This window comes from Mixophyes fleayi, chromosome 1, assembly GCF_038048845.1.
Source record: "Mixophyes fleayi isolate aMixFle1 chromosome 1, aMixFle1.hap1, whole genome shotgun sequence".
In the NCBI taxonomy this organism is placed as follows: domain Eukaryota; kingdom Metazoa; phylum Chordata; class Amphibia; order Anura; family Limnodynastidae; genus Mixophyes; species Mixophyes fleayi.
The window spans coordinates 363,313,203-363,326,118 of NC_134402.1; the positions used below are offsets into that span (position 1 = coordinate 363,313,203).

Consider the following 12,916-nt stretch of genomic DNA (forward strand, 5'->3'; position numbering starts at 1 on the left):
TTTTGGGTGAAGCCCTTCATCAACTATCACCGCAAAGGGGTAAGCTAAATCCCGGATGATGTGTCCTTGGATCTCCACCTTATTCACGGTCTTGGATTTCTGCCTCACCATTTTTCAGCCAATCAAAGCTCCTCTTGTGATGACTGACAGTTTATTTCCAGGGCAGATCCGTGTTCAGTATGAACAGGGTCAACCAGGGACATTCCCGTGTCCAAGGTGCAGTGTGAACGGGGTCTCTGAGCTGGGACGCTCTTGGACAAAAACCTGACTTGAAAAACCTGGGAGATTGCAGGCATGGCAATGTGAAAGTGGTATTAGTGTGAGAAGTACATTTCACAAACTATCAATCTTCAAGTGGAGAGATTTAGGGATAATGCGATGTTTTCCTAATGGGTTGTTTAAAAACATCTTCTGAAACCAGACCCATCCCAGTTTGTTCAAGTCTTGGTTGTTTGCACCTGATTATGGTCAAATGATATTTCTGTATTTACAGATACACCAGCTGGGGTACAGTATGTGCAGTTAATCTCAGAAGGAGACGGTCAGTAAATCAGAGAGAGGTTGAAAACCTATTTGAAAGGAAACTGTATGGCTTAGGAGTAATGATATTTAAAACTGCAAGGAGTGAGTAATCTCGGTCGGAAAACATGCCTTGCAATTGATATCTTCAATTTAGGTAGTTATTTCCTTACTGGCAGATTTTATTTAGTAACATTGTACATTTCATATGCACCCCAGTGTGGGGAAAAATAAATGTACCGTCTGAAAACAAAACACATTAATTGCTCAATGCAAAGGTTACTTTTAAAAACTGTTTGTGAACCAGTGGAGCTAAGTCAGGTGAACCCTAAGTGGCCCATTTATTATAGGGCAATAAGCCCTATGGCGGGCGGTTTCGCAGGTAATGAGAGTTCATCCTGTACATCAGATAGTGATGTCGGCGATACCTGTGCTGACACTGGCACTAGCCACTGCCGGGATAAGATTCCTCATGCAAACCATCTCAGGATGGCAATAGCAGGAGAAAATCACTGAAATAATCCTTCAATCTTTGAATATATTTTGGCCTTCAATGATTTAATATTTTTATTATTATTTTACCCTTTTTTTGTGGACTTCTGGGCTGTCAGTTCCACTGGGCATGCGTGAAACTGCTAAACGGGTCAGGCACGTGCGCAATCCCCTGGTCTGGCCTGGTGAATCGCTAACTTATCCTGTACTGCTCTGGGCCAGTAGCGCTGAGGTGGCTGAGTATTGCAGCTGCCCCGCCGATATTTTTGTGATAGATTACAGCAATAATAATCGGCCATTCAGCTGACTATTAGTAAATAGTTCTACCTTTCACAATCCTGATTATTATGCTGTAGTAAGATTTAGAGAATTACCCAATTGATATAGTTTAAAATTACTATTTTGTGACATATATATATATATATATATATATATATATATATATATATATATATATATATATATATAAAAAATTTCCTCTGTTTAAATCTGTTTATTATTGTTTACTTTGTCTCTATGTTTTTTTACAGTGGTACTTTTATGCCAATTTGCAGTTCAGAAAATGTCCTACTCACTCTTGTCACCTGTCCCACTTTGAAAGTCTTTCATGATAGAACAATTTTAAGGGTAGATTCAATTAGACACATTGTTGTTTAGAACAACGTGGCTCATGCATTTTTCCGTTACTATGGTAATAACTGCACATTATTACCGTTATTCTGTGAGTTGCGAGCAAACGTCAGTGGAGAAGTTACCGTAGTAACAGTAATAATGTGTCTAAAGAACAATGCGGGCAGTTGAATCTTCCCCTTAGGGGGGTATTCAATTGTTCGGCTTGACGGCCGAAAAAATTGCGCTCTAAAACTATTACCGTTAGTACGGTAATTACTCGCTGCGAGTAAATTACCATATGAACTTTTTTTAAGCGCAATTTTACCGTATTAACGCTAATAGTTTTAGAGCGCAAGTTTTTCGGCCATCAAGCCGAACAATTGAATACCCCCCTTAGAGTGACTAATACATTTATGATGAAACAGAGGCAAGAAAGAGATAAACAGCTAAAGGCAATGCTCACATTAGATACCTCAATGCTTGCCGCAACTTAAATATTATTTTGGCCACTGGAAATGACTAATATGTACCAAGGTGGCCCTCATACCAAAGTAATTGTGCACCACTGATGTATAGAAACAACTGATACTTTTAATATATATTATGTATAGTTCATGTTTCTATGGCTTTGAAGAGAAATTAAGTAACAGCATATACAAAATGTCATATGCTCAAGGTGCCAAGAGGGGAGCGGATGAGTGACAGTGACAGCTATTGGTCAGAGAAGCCACACCCTCCTATGCTTGCCACAGAGTACCCGGAGTACCTGATTTTGCAGAAGCTGATTCCGCAACCTGGGAAGGTTTGGTGCAATACAGCTCATCTTGTATATTGACCTGAAAACTGCAATTATAAATGACTCTGAAAGGCCCCATCTTTCTACAAATATTTGCTTAATAGCTAAATGGAAATAAGATTAAATGAAACTCCATATTGATTTCAGAATGTGCTTGTTTGGTCACTATCACTCATCTCAAAATATCAGATTTACTAAATGTGGTCACACTAGAGATCATGATCTAAGCGCTGACTGACAGTCTGTGAAACAGGCTTATCAGGAGGAGCTGTATCCGCTGCTCAGCAGACATTGAAACCGTTGGGTGGAATTAGCTGATAGACCTTTATCTGACACATAGTCAATGATTATTAATAACAGGAGCAGATCAGCCAAAGCATGCTTCTATAATGGTATAAATAAACATATAAAAAACAAGAAGAACAATTTAAGTGAAAAGAATACAATGGTGCATTTCTGTACTAGCATAAAATGGCTGGTAAATGTTTTTCAAAACTTTTAATTTTAGTTGTTGAGTTACACCTTACAGTCACAACTAGAGATGCTCGGGCTCGGTTTTCTGAAAACCGAACCCACCCGAACCTAGGGGATCCGAGTAGGCTCGCAAGCCGGCTCTGTACTGATCTGAGTCAAGGCAAAACTTCATTGTTGCGTTGTGGGATCTCGCGGGTTTTGGATTCCATAAGTACCACCCTCCCCAGAAGATCCTTTATTGGCTAACCAAAAAAAATATTATTATATTTGCTAGCTTTCAGAGCACAGAGGCCTCTTCATCAGGCAACTTTAAAAATCGAAGGGGCCTCTGGTTTTGGATTCCATAAGTACCTCCCTCCCCAGGAGACTCAGCGCCATTGCTCAGACAGAAACAGGGGTATCAGTGTTCTTGACACTCTCCATTCTCCAGTGATATTGCTCAGTGCCATTGTTCATACAGAAAGAGGAGGGGCAGCAGTGTTCTTGTCACTTGACAAAAATTTTGTGGAAATGACTGGAAATTAATGTTGAGGTTAATAATATTGTAGTAACAAAAATAAAGCCAAATTATGTGATTTTAGCACAAAAAAATAGGGATTTTAGAAAAAAATAAATAAATAGGGATCCAAAACCAAAACCCGCAAGGGCAGCTTTGCTAAAACCAAAACACGAAGTTAATCCAGATCCAAAACCAAAACATGGGGGTCAGTGAACATCTCTAGTCACAACAGGTATTAATGTAAATATGTGGCAGACCTCTGTGCTTTATGTCAGGAGTTAAGTCCATGAAGACACTACTTCTAGATTTATATACTTGAAATGAAAGCAGAGGGAAAAGGTTTTGTTAATAAATGGTGCAACAGATAGATATGACGACCTATCATTTGCTAGTTTCAAATCATTACCAGGATTGATTTGGTGTTATAGTCCATATTGAGGGAAGGATGGGTTTTATCCCCCCTGATCAATGTGTCCTCCTATTTCTCTTGACTGGACGCCAATATCTCTTTAACTTTAGATTAATGGCATTCATTACATTAAATACTGCTAAGAAATAGCCTCATAAGAGAGAAGGTCAGACTTATAGTACGCCAAACAGAAGATCTGTCAGTTTATCAGAAAGGTGCAATATGCGATGCAGTCTTAACTTCTTGTTGTTAAATGGAAACAGTTAGCTTTGGTTACTAATTTAAGATGAATGCAAGTAAGATTACATTTGATGTTTGTTTGATAGATGTAAAAAAAAACAAAAAAACACCTTTCACGAATGGATTGTACTTAAATGTGCAGTTTTCCTACTTCCCTCACACCCATTTTCTGGTTTTCTACCTTGTTACTTATTGCAAAAAGTACTGTTTTGCACTGTTAATGACTGACAGGCCCCCTCAAGTTGAGTGTGTTGAATTAGATGAAAAAACCTGTCCCAAGTCTCATCCGGAAGGTGTATGACGTGACTGCACTATATTAACCCAAACAGTATGACAAAGCAGACACGTGGTTTGCTGTGCTGAGCATTCTTGCAATCATCTACTGCCACACTCATAGTCATCCTATGCCCACTCCTGGGTTCACTGATTTTTTTTTTAATCTCTTATCGCTGTCATTTATCAAAAATCTTTCCGATTCAACTGTGTCAGCGATAATGGCATCTACTCTGTAGATATGCGTGTATGGAAGCCAGCTTTGCAGCTTGCACATGCACTGTGGAATTAAAAGCAAGAATTGGGCTTTCAGATCCACTAATATAAAAATGATTAAAAAATTATTTATAACCATTACACTTTAAAAAAAATGCTTTACTCAAAGGCAAAATAATATTACCGCTGGTGGGGGTTACAGACGGTGATAGCAGTTATCTGTCGGTGGTAAGCCTTTAATGCATAAGGCAAAGCAAGGAAAAGTCCTATCACCAGCAATAGGGCTTCTCCCCCTTTATTAAATCAAACCTCAAAATGACTTAACATACCCATCATGAGCCCCCTCTACCTGCTTTAATTGGAACACAACAATATCCCCACATCATGTTCATACTATCCCCTTGATAAACATTCACATGGGGGGTGGGTAACTGTAGCTTATTAGACTCCTATTGGTCTAGAGCAGGGGTAGGCAACCTGCGGCTCTCCAGGTGTTGTGAAACTACAAGTCCCAGCATGCTTTGCCAGTAGATAACTAGCAGATAGGTGGCAAGGCATGCTAGGAATTTTAGTTTCACAACACCTGGAGAGCCGCAGGTTGCCTTCCCCTGTTCTAGAGCAACTGAAGAATCACCATACATCCTATATATTGTTACTACCATAGTTAAAAATTGTTAACGCTACTTTTATCCATTGCTTGAGCCTATTATAATTTTTAACAGGACACACCTAAATGGATATTACAGATCCCTTCTGACTGCTTTCCTTCCCAGAATAGAGAATATGTAATATGCACACAGGAGCACATCACCTCCATTTTTTTCTAAAATCCCTATTTTTTTTGCTAAAATCACATATTTTTTTCTCCCTCCCCCTCCCCCCTACATTATTATTAACTCAATAACACTAATTTCAAGTCATTTGCAGTCAATTTTGACCACCTCACAGGTCACAATATTATTTTCAGCGCTGACCCCCGTGCCCCCGGATGCGTGCTTTTATCAGACCCAGACCAATCCAGGGTGCCAGACAATGCACTAAATAGAGCCAATTTACAAAAAATTATAATATAGTTAGGTACTTTGACGGAAAATGCAGATTACAAACACTTTGTGCAATACTGATGAAACAGCAGCAAAGTGGAAGGTATTACATATACACGTCTATTTAGACATCCATGCTTACATTACTTCTGCAAGCAACGTTGTTCTTTGTTAATAAAACTGTTGTCTTTATACCGTTCAAAAAAATTTAAAATAATCCTCTACCATTCTTTGGATGTTGATAGTTAGAGGTCTTTTTTTTCTTGACCAAGGTGAAAAGTGTTTTTTTACATTTTTGTTTCTTAAAAACTTAAAAACACTATGCACTTTAACATAAGTTTTAGCAGATGACGTAGAGGGATTACTATCATCATGACTGGTGCCAGCAGCTGCTTGGTGCTCCTGGTCTTCTGTGTACAATGTGACTGCAGATTTAGAGCTCTCCTGAATGTCACTGGAGACTTTGAAGAACACTGCTACCCCCTCCTCTTTCTTTTCTACCTATGACGCTGTCCAATTGCACTAGAGACTGCCAAGAACTGTGCTACCCCTTCTGTGTTCCTCTGTGAAATGGCGCTGGATCGCCGTGCAGGGCGGTACTTATAGAATCCAAAACTTGCAAGATCCGAGATCCGATGACATAACGATGACGTTTTGCCTCGAATTCGGGTGTGCTCGGTTCTCTGGGAACCGAGTCTGAGCATCTCTAATTAGCACCCTAAATACCCACTGCAGCAACAATACAGTTCGCTACTTAGCATTCCCCAGTGTACATGGATTCACAGCTACGCCTGTCTAGCAGCTATCAGAAAATAAACAGTGGATTTCAGATCTGTAAAAAGACTGTATCTGACAGCAGCTGTGGTTTACTATACATTGTATAATTAATAGGCTTGAAGTAGCTAAGGAAGTGTCATATTAAGTAAATAGTTTTACACGTGTGTTTTTATATGCAAGCCTAAACCTGAGAAGAAGGAGAAGCCAATTCAATGAATACATTCAATTGCATTCCCTAATGGTTTTGTACCTAATCAGTCCTAGAGGGTTTACATTAATCTCAATAAAGAGAGATGATGACAAGAGGTAATAGACCTACAGGGTCTGATTAACTATTTATATTCCAGAAAGCACCTAAGATCTGGTACAAACTGTGGTTTTATGATACAAGGGTAAACCAATAATAGAGCTGAGAGAATATTGTAACTCTGTCTGTGAGTGACTTTACTGGACAGTCTCTGATATTTTATTGTTGATTAATTATTTGTTTTCATTGGTTGCAATCACTTTTTGATAATAATTATTAAAACCAAAAAATCTTTCAGTGGCTTTTAGACATGCATTCTGAGGCCAACTCAGGATAGTGGGCAGCACAGTGGCTAAGTGGTTAGCACTTCTGCCTCACAGCACTGGGGTCATGAGTTCGATTCCCGACCATGGTCTTATCTGTGAGGAGTTTGGTATGTTCTCCCCGTGTTTGCCTGGGTTTCCTCTGGGTGCTCCGGTTTCCTCCCACACTCCAAAAACATACTGGTATGTATTTATGAATCTAAGAAAGACATATAAGCAGTTGATTAAAGACTTTAGGGGCAGATTCAATTGGGGGCAATGTGTCACCATACATCACCACGATGTCTGGCTGCGCACATTGGCGGCCATTAGAGTAGGAAATCTTCACTCATTTTTCCACCAACCTCTATGTGGTGAAAGGTAAAATGAGCGGAGATTCCAGCCGAGACATCATCGCAATGTGTCTCTGTGGACATTCTGGAGACACATTGCTCTGAAATGAAACTCCTTCCAGGAGTACCAAGCAAGGAAATGTACTCTTTATGTAGAACGTCTACCTGAAGAATAAGTGGGACTGTCCTAAATTGAACATAAGCTCCTGGAATTAAGCTACCCATCTTTAGCAGTAAGGGTTAGTGACTTGGGCAAGGAAAGAGGAAGGATTCCGAATTTCTGTAACAGGCTGTATTAATTAAAATTCCTAGCGACCTCATATTCTAGGAAGGCAGATGTGGCTATTTTAAAAGTTATTTTAACAAAAAGATATTAACCTTGCAAATAATTTTTACCAATTGGACCTCACCGTTCAAGTGTACTAGTTTAAATCAGCATTGCTTAAGAAAGTGACTCTTAGCCATACAACAGAGACATGAGCCCAAAGTTCAATATGAGTGCCTTTTTCCTCAGAAAGCCAGAATAATCTACCTGCATAAGCTTTTCTGAAGAGGGGAAACTTAGGAGAAAGATGGACCAGAGACACTTTTATAACTCATTAAATTTAAAAAACCCAGATCTAATGTATTGTATAAGTTGATCACATCATCAAGACTTGTTGAAAGTCACCAGATGCCTACTCATCCTTGATAACGTTCAAAGAGGCCTGGTCAGAATGTGGTGACCAAAGCTTCCAGCACATTCTGAGGCTGGAGTGTGATAATGTACAGCATATTGATCCATGGTCACGGTGCCCTTTGTAAACCATAATAAGCAGAGAACTATTATACAGATTGGGATCATTCTTTTCCCACAAAGGAGAAGCCTAGGCCTGACTGTCCACAGAACAAATGTCTCCATTACAACAAGACGGTGTTAGAATATGTTGATTAGATGTTATCTGTCCTGGAATAGGAAACATAGATTGAGAAGCTGGAGCAAAACTAGGACCTGAACCACTGAGAGGAGGGGACAGAGAGGTCTGAAGTAAATATATGCTGCAGGAAAGACCTTGCAAAAAGTGAATACTCAGTTCCTATTTATTCTTCTGCATTTCTACTCTCTTAAAGAGGTCCTGTAACATAGAGACTGAGGGGTACATTTATCAAGCTGCGGGTTTGAAAAAGTGGAGATGTTGTCTATAGCAACCAATCAGATTCTAGATGTCATTTATTTAGTACATTCTATAAAATGACAGCTAGAATCTGGTTTGTTGCTACAGGCAACATCTCCACTTTTTAAAACCAGCAGCTTGATACATTTACCACTGATAATGGAATTATCTGAATGATTCTTGGTCTGGGCAAGGTGTCTTGGAACATCTCCCATGTGGACTCACTATACCACTAGCTATTGATGCTGTCTAAACTGTTTAATAAGAACACTATTCATTACCAGGAACATGGTAAACATGCTAAACAATGATGATTTTTCCTACAATAAGCCCAAGTCACTGCTGGTAGACAGAAGAAATGTGGATACATGCCGAGATCAGGGTAGGCAGCTCAGATACAAAATCAGAATCCAATCCAACCTCAGGCAGCACAGATGAAAAATGGAATAACAAAGCAGAGGATAAGGGTCACAATCAGACATAGACAAACAAGCCTGGTCTATATAGTAATTGAGTAGAATATATAGGAGGTCAAACAACTAAAGTACAGAACTTGTTGGTCAGGCACTGGTGAAAAGACAGAGCTACTTAAATAGACCTGCTGATGTCATGGGCATGGGCCTGACTGTGCGCACCAAAGCACTCATGTGCATACACAATCTAACATGAGTGAAGACTATGGATCTATTCAGGCGGACAACTACTAGGGTGAGTGACATATAGCACTTACATTAACTACCAAGGTAGCAGGAGTAACATTCTGCTACTCATCAAGATAAGAGGATTTGTATAAAAAGCAAATGTAGACATCCACTTTATCAAAATATGTAATCATTTATGGTACATATATATTTTTGGATGCTAAAAGTATGACATGCTCCACAACTTGTGCATCTGTTTTCATATACTTAATTATTAAGCCCCATTAGATAAAGAAAAAAAAGCACAGTAGGTGAAAAAGATAAGATTTGTGATCTATAATTTTAATACAGTGGTCATATGTGTATGTTTCTTCCATGACATAAAAGAACTGACATTTCTTTGGGCAGCTGTCAGTCTGGTTGTTCTCTACAAATTCTGTGTCCAAAAAACCAAGTGCCAAGGGAATGTCACTGCTGTGTTCAGCATAAGGAAAGAGGCTCTTGATGTGTGTCTTTGATCAGGTCTCACATTCTCAGGCATTACCCAAAGGAATAGCTTCAGATGCATTTCCCAGCCTAACACACGTTCAGCAGTCACAGAGGAATAGGGACATTCTGCCAATTCATCAACAAATAGGAAAAAAAGTTGTCAGATATAAATGCCTCCTGGGAATGTTACAAATAGATAATTCATATTTGTGACACAACAAATTATTTTTCACATATATTAGGTGTACTTGGAGTTTTTTTAATGATCTACTAACCCTTGTGAAACCTGTACACTTTCCAGTGAGACCTCATATAAAAACACAGGAGCTGCCTATAGCAGAAAAATGGTGCAAAATGTTATAACAACATGAAGAGAAGATGTAGGGCCAAGCCAAAAACTAACATATGAATTTCTGTTCCCACACAACAAGACTGTTCTTACCATTGACACCAAACAAATGTCTCTCAAACAGACCTATTGTATAGGTATATAAAATTATGATACAATATGAAACAGGGTGAAATTATAGTGGTTGCAGGTGTTGGAATTGCTATGGGGCCACGGGGTCGCCTCCCCAACCTCTAATTTATTTTCATTTTTTTCCTTTATAAACTCTGACTCTCTGAGAGAACTGACAATGACTCCCCCCCCCCCCCCCACCTATCCACCCATAAGGGAAATCCCATCCAATAGTGGTCTAAAGTTACTGCTTGTTTCCTCCCCGCGTGAGTGATTTACCTACATAAATTAATTGATGATTTCTACAAATAGTTCCCGAGAAAGAAAATAATATTTGACATTTTTCACACAAAATAATTTACAACAGAGTTGGTTTTCCCACCTCCCCCCCCCCACACACACTTTCTATGGTAGACATTTTTCTCTGTGAGGCCAAGCCCATTTCCAAATGAAAACAATTGGCTTACAATCAGGTACATCAGCCCCTCCCACAGAAATTCCTGTAAGGAAAAGCGAGGACCTGAATAAGGAGTAGCGTAGTTAAACGCTGGGCTTGTGTCAGGTACACTGATTTCTTAACCTAAAGGGTTAAATTGTTACGTTTTCCTAGGCCAAAGAGGTGGCTGGGGTGGAGTCTGGAGACATGCTGATAATCCTGTGTGAAGAGATGTGCTTCTCCTTTCTTCTCGTGGAACACCCACCCTCCCACCCCTTTTTTATGTTATATGTGGTTTATGTTAGTACGTGTTATGTGTTCTAACCAGTCTTCTCTTTCAGGATTCAGAAGAGGCACAATAGGCGGGAAAGCGATGCAGGCAGCAGTTAATACAGGGTGCAGTTAGTTTAGTTGGCCGCAGGAGTTATTCTCCCTTCGATCCTGTCTCTTTAGGGGGTCACCTTTGTGGGTGCCCTGGGTATTGTTTTAGTAAGCGTGAGGCCAGAGAGGGTGGAGTCTTTCTGACGCCGTAAGGTTTGCGCCAGGGTATTTGGGCTGGCTGTCCACCCCCTTTTAAAGTATTCAGATAGAGTTCGCTTTGACTGGTAGCTTGCCTGTATCCGCTTTCTTTGCCAACATTTTCTACAATTTCTAACTAATTATTAAACTGTGACCTTAGTTCGCCAAAATTTATTACTGTGTCTGTGTGGTTTATTTCAGGTTCATTATGTGAGTCATTATTTAAAGGTATTTAAGGTTTAGAACAGTGTGGTGGAATCAGCCCATTGGCGTTTATTAACTCTAGTGAAGAGTTTCTCTTGTTTGCTGTGTGTATATATATATATATATAATAATTAGGATTCAGATGCAGATAGTGCTGCTAACATTGTAATGGTCTGAGACACATACACACAAACACATACATAATTAAGATATTGTACCTGCACATAGATTGTCATATTATATAGTAAATTAGGTTTAAAGGACTGAAGCAGGCATCTCATAAGAGGGTAAGAGGGAAAGCATATGGTGATGTAACAAGCGTATCCAGGAGCAGAATAGAAAGATAGTGAGTGCAATTAAGGTGTAAATACAGAATCTTTTTCACTTCCAAAGTCTTCTTTTCACCCCTCTATTCACAATACTTGTTTCCCCTGTCCCTGCGCTGCCAGACAGTCTGTGCACAATTCCAAGCCCTCCCCTAATGAATCCGTTTTGCTGTATAACAGCATGGCCATGAAATAATAATTAATAAACATTCCATAGTCAGACTATTATGTAAGCTTTATTTTTTTTGGAAAAACACACAGCTATCTGTAGCAATAGTAGTACTCCAATAATGTATATGCCCTTGTATTGTTAAGTGGTCGCTAGATCTGTATGGCATCAGTCTCTAGAATGCTGTGGGCAGTACGCCAGCACCTCTGAATGGTTGTATCCCAAATTGCTATATACTTTGGACCCACACTCCCAATGAAGCAGGCAGTGGTAAGAGACAAGTAAGAGGGGTGTGTGAGTTGAGTTGAGCATTATGAAGGGTGGGGGGTTTGTAGGTGGAAACTGAGCAGAATATATAATTGTGTTAGTGGGGGAAGTTATACATGATACAATCAGGGGAGTCACATGCCTTCTGGAGTTTCAGTGAAGCAAGAGTCGTTGCTATGGGGTCAATACATTTCTAGTTACGCCCATGATATTTTAACAAAGCATTTAAATATTATTATTATTATTATTAATATTTATTTATAAGGCGCCACAAGGCATCCGCAGCGCCGTACAGAGACAAACAAAATCACAATACAATGGGAGACAGCACAGTACAGTAAACACAGCAACTCAGTTCGCTCAATGCACAGCTAGAGAGGGTGGGGAAGGGGAGGGAGGATCCGCAAACAACGGGGCCCAAGAAGGAGGGCGCGGAAGACCCCCAGGGGGGAGGAGGGAGCGAGAGTGGACGTGGGGTGGAGGACCCTCAAGGAGGAGGGCTAAGTAGCTGGAGAGCAGAGTTAGAAGTGGTGGAAACAGGAGGAGAGATGGCCCTGCTCAGAGGAGCGTACAATCTAAGGGGAGGGGTGGACAGACAGAGAGACGCAGGGGAGAGAGGGAGAGTAAGAGGACAGAGGCAGAAGATAAGGTAGGAAGTTAAGTGGGAGACAGAAAGGCTTTAAGAAAAAGGTGGGTTTTTAGGGCCCGTTTGAAGCTGGACAGATTAGGGGAAGTTCTGATGGAGGGAGGGAGCTTGTTCCAGTGGAGGGGGGCAGCACGGGCGAAGTTTTGGATACGCGCGTGGGAGGAGGTTATAAGGGGGGAAGAGAGGCGACGGTCAGAGGCAGAACGGAGAGGGCGGGATGGAGCATGAATAGAGAGGAGGGTGGAGATGTAGGGTGCAGTGGAGTTGGCGAGGGCCTTGTAGGTGAGTGTGAGGAGCTTAAAGGGGATTCTGAAGGGGAATGGGAGCCAATGAAGGGCTAGGTAGAGGGGGGA

The 12,916-nt window shown here is 40.4% G+C and overlaps 1 protein-coding gene across 2 annotated transcripts in view; it reads right to left on the reverse strand.

Moving 5' to 3' along the window:
• Window positions 1–12,916, reverse strand: part of KSR2 (kinase suppressor of ras 2) — a 388,289-nt gene that overhangs the window by 74,179 nt on the left and 301,194 nt on the right. The window lies entirely within an intron of this gene.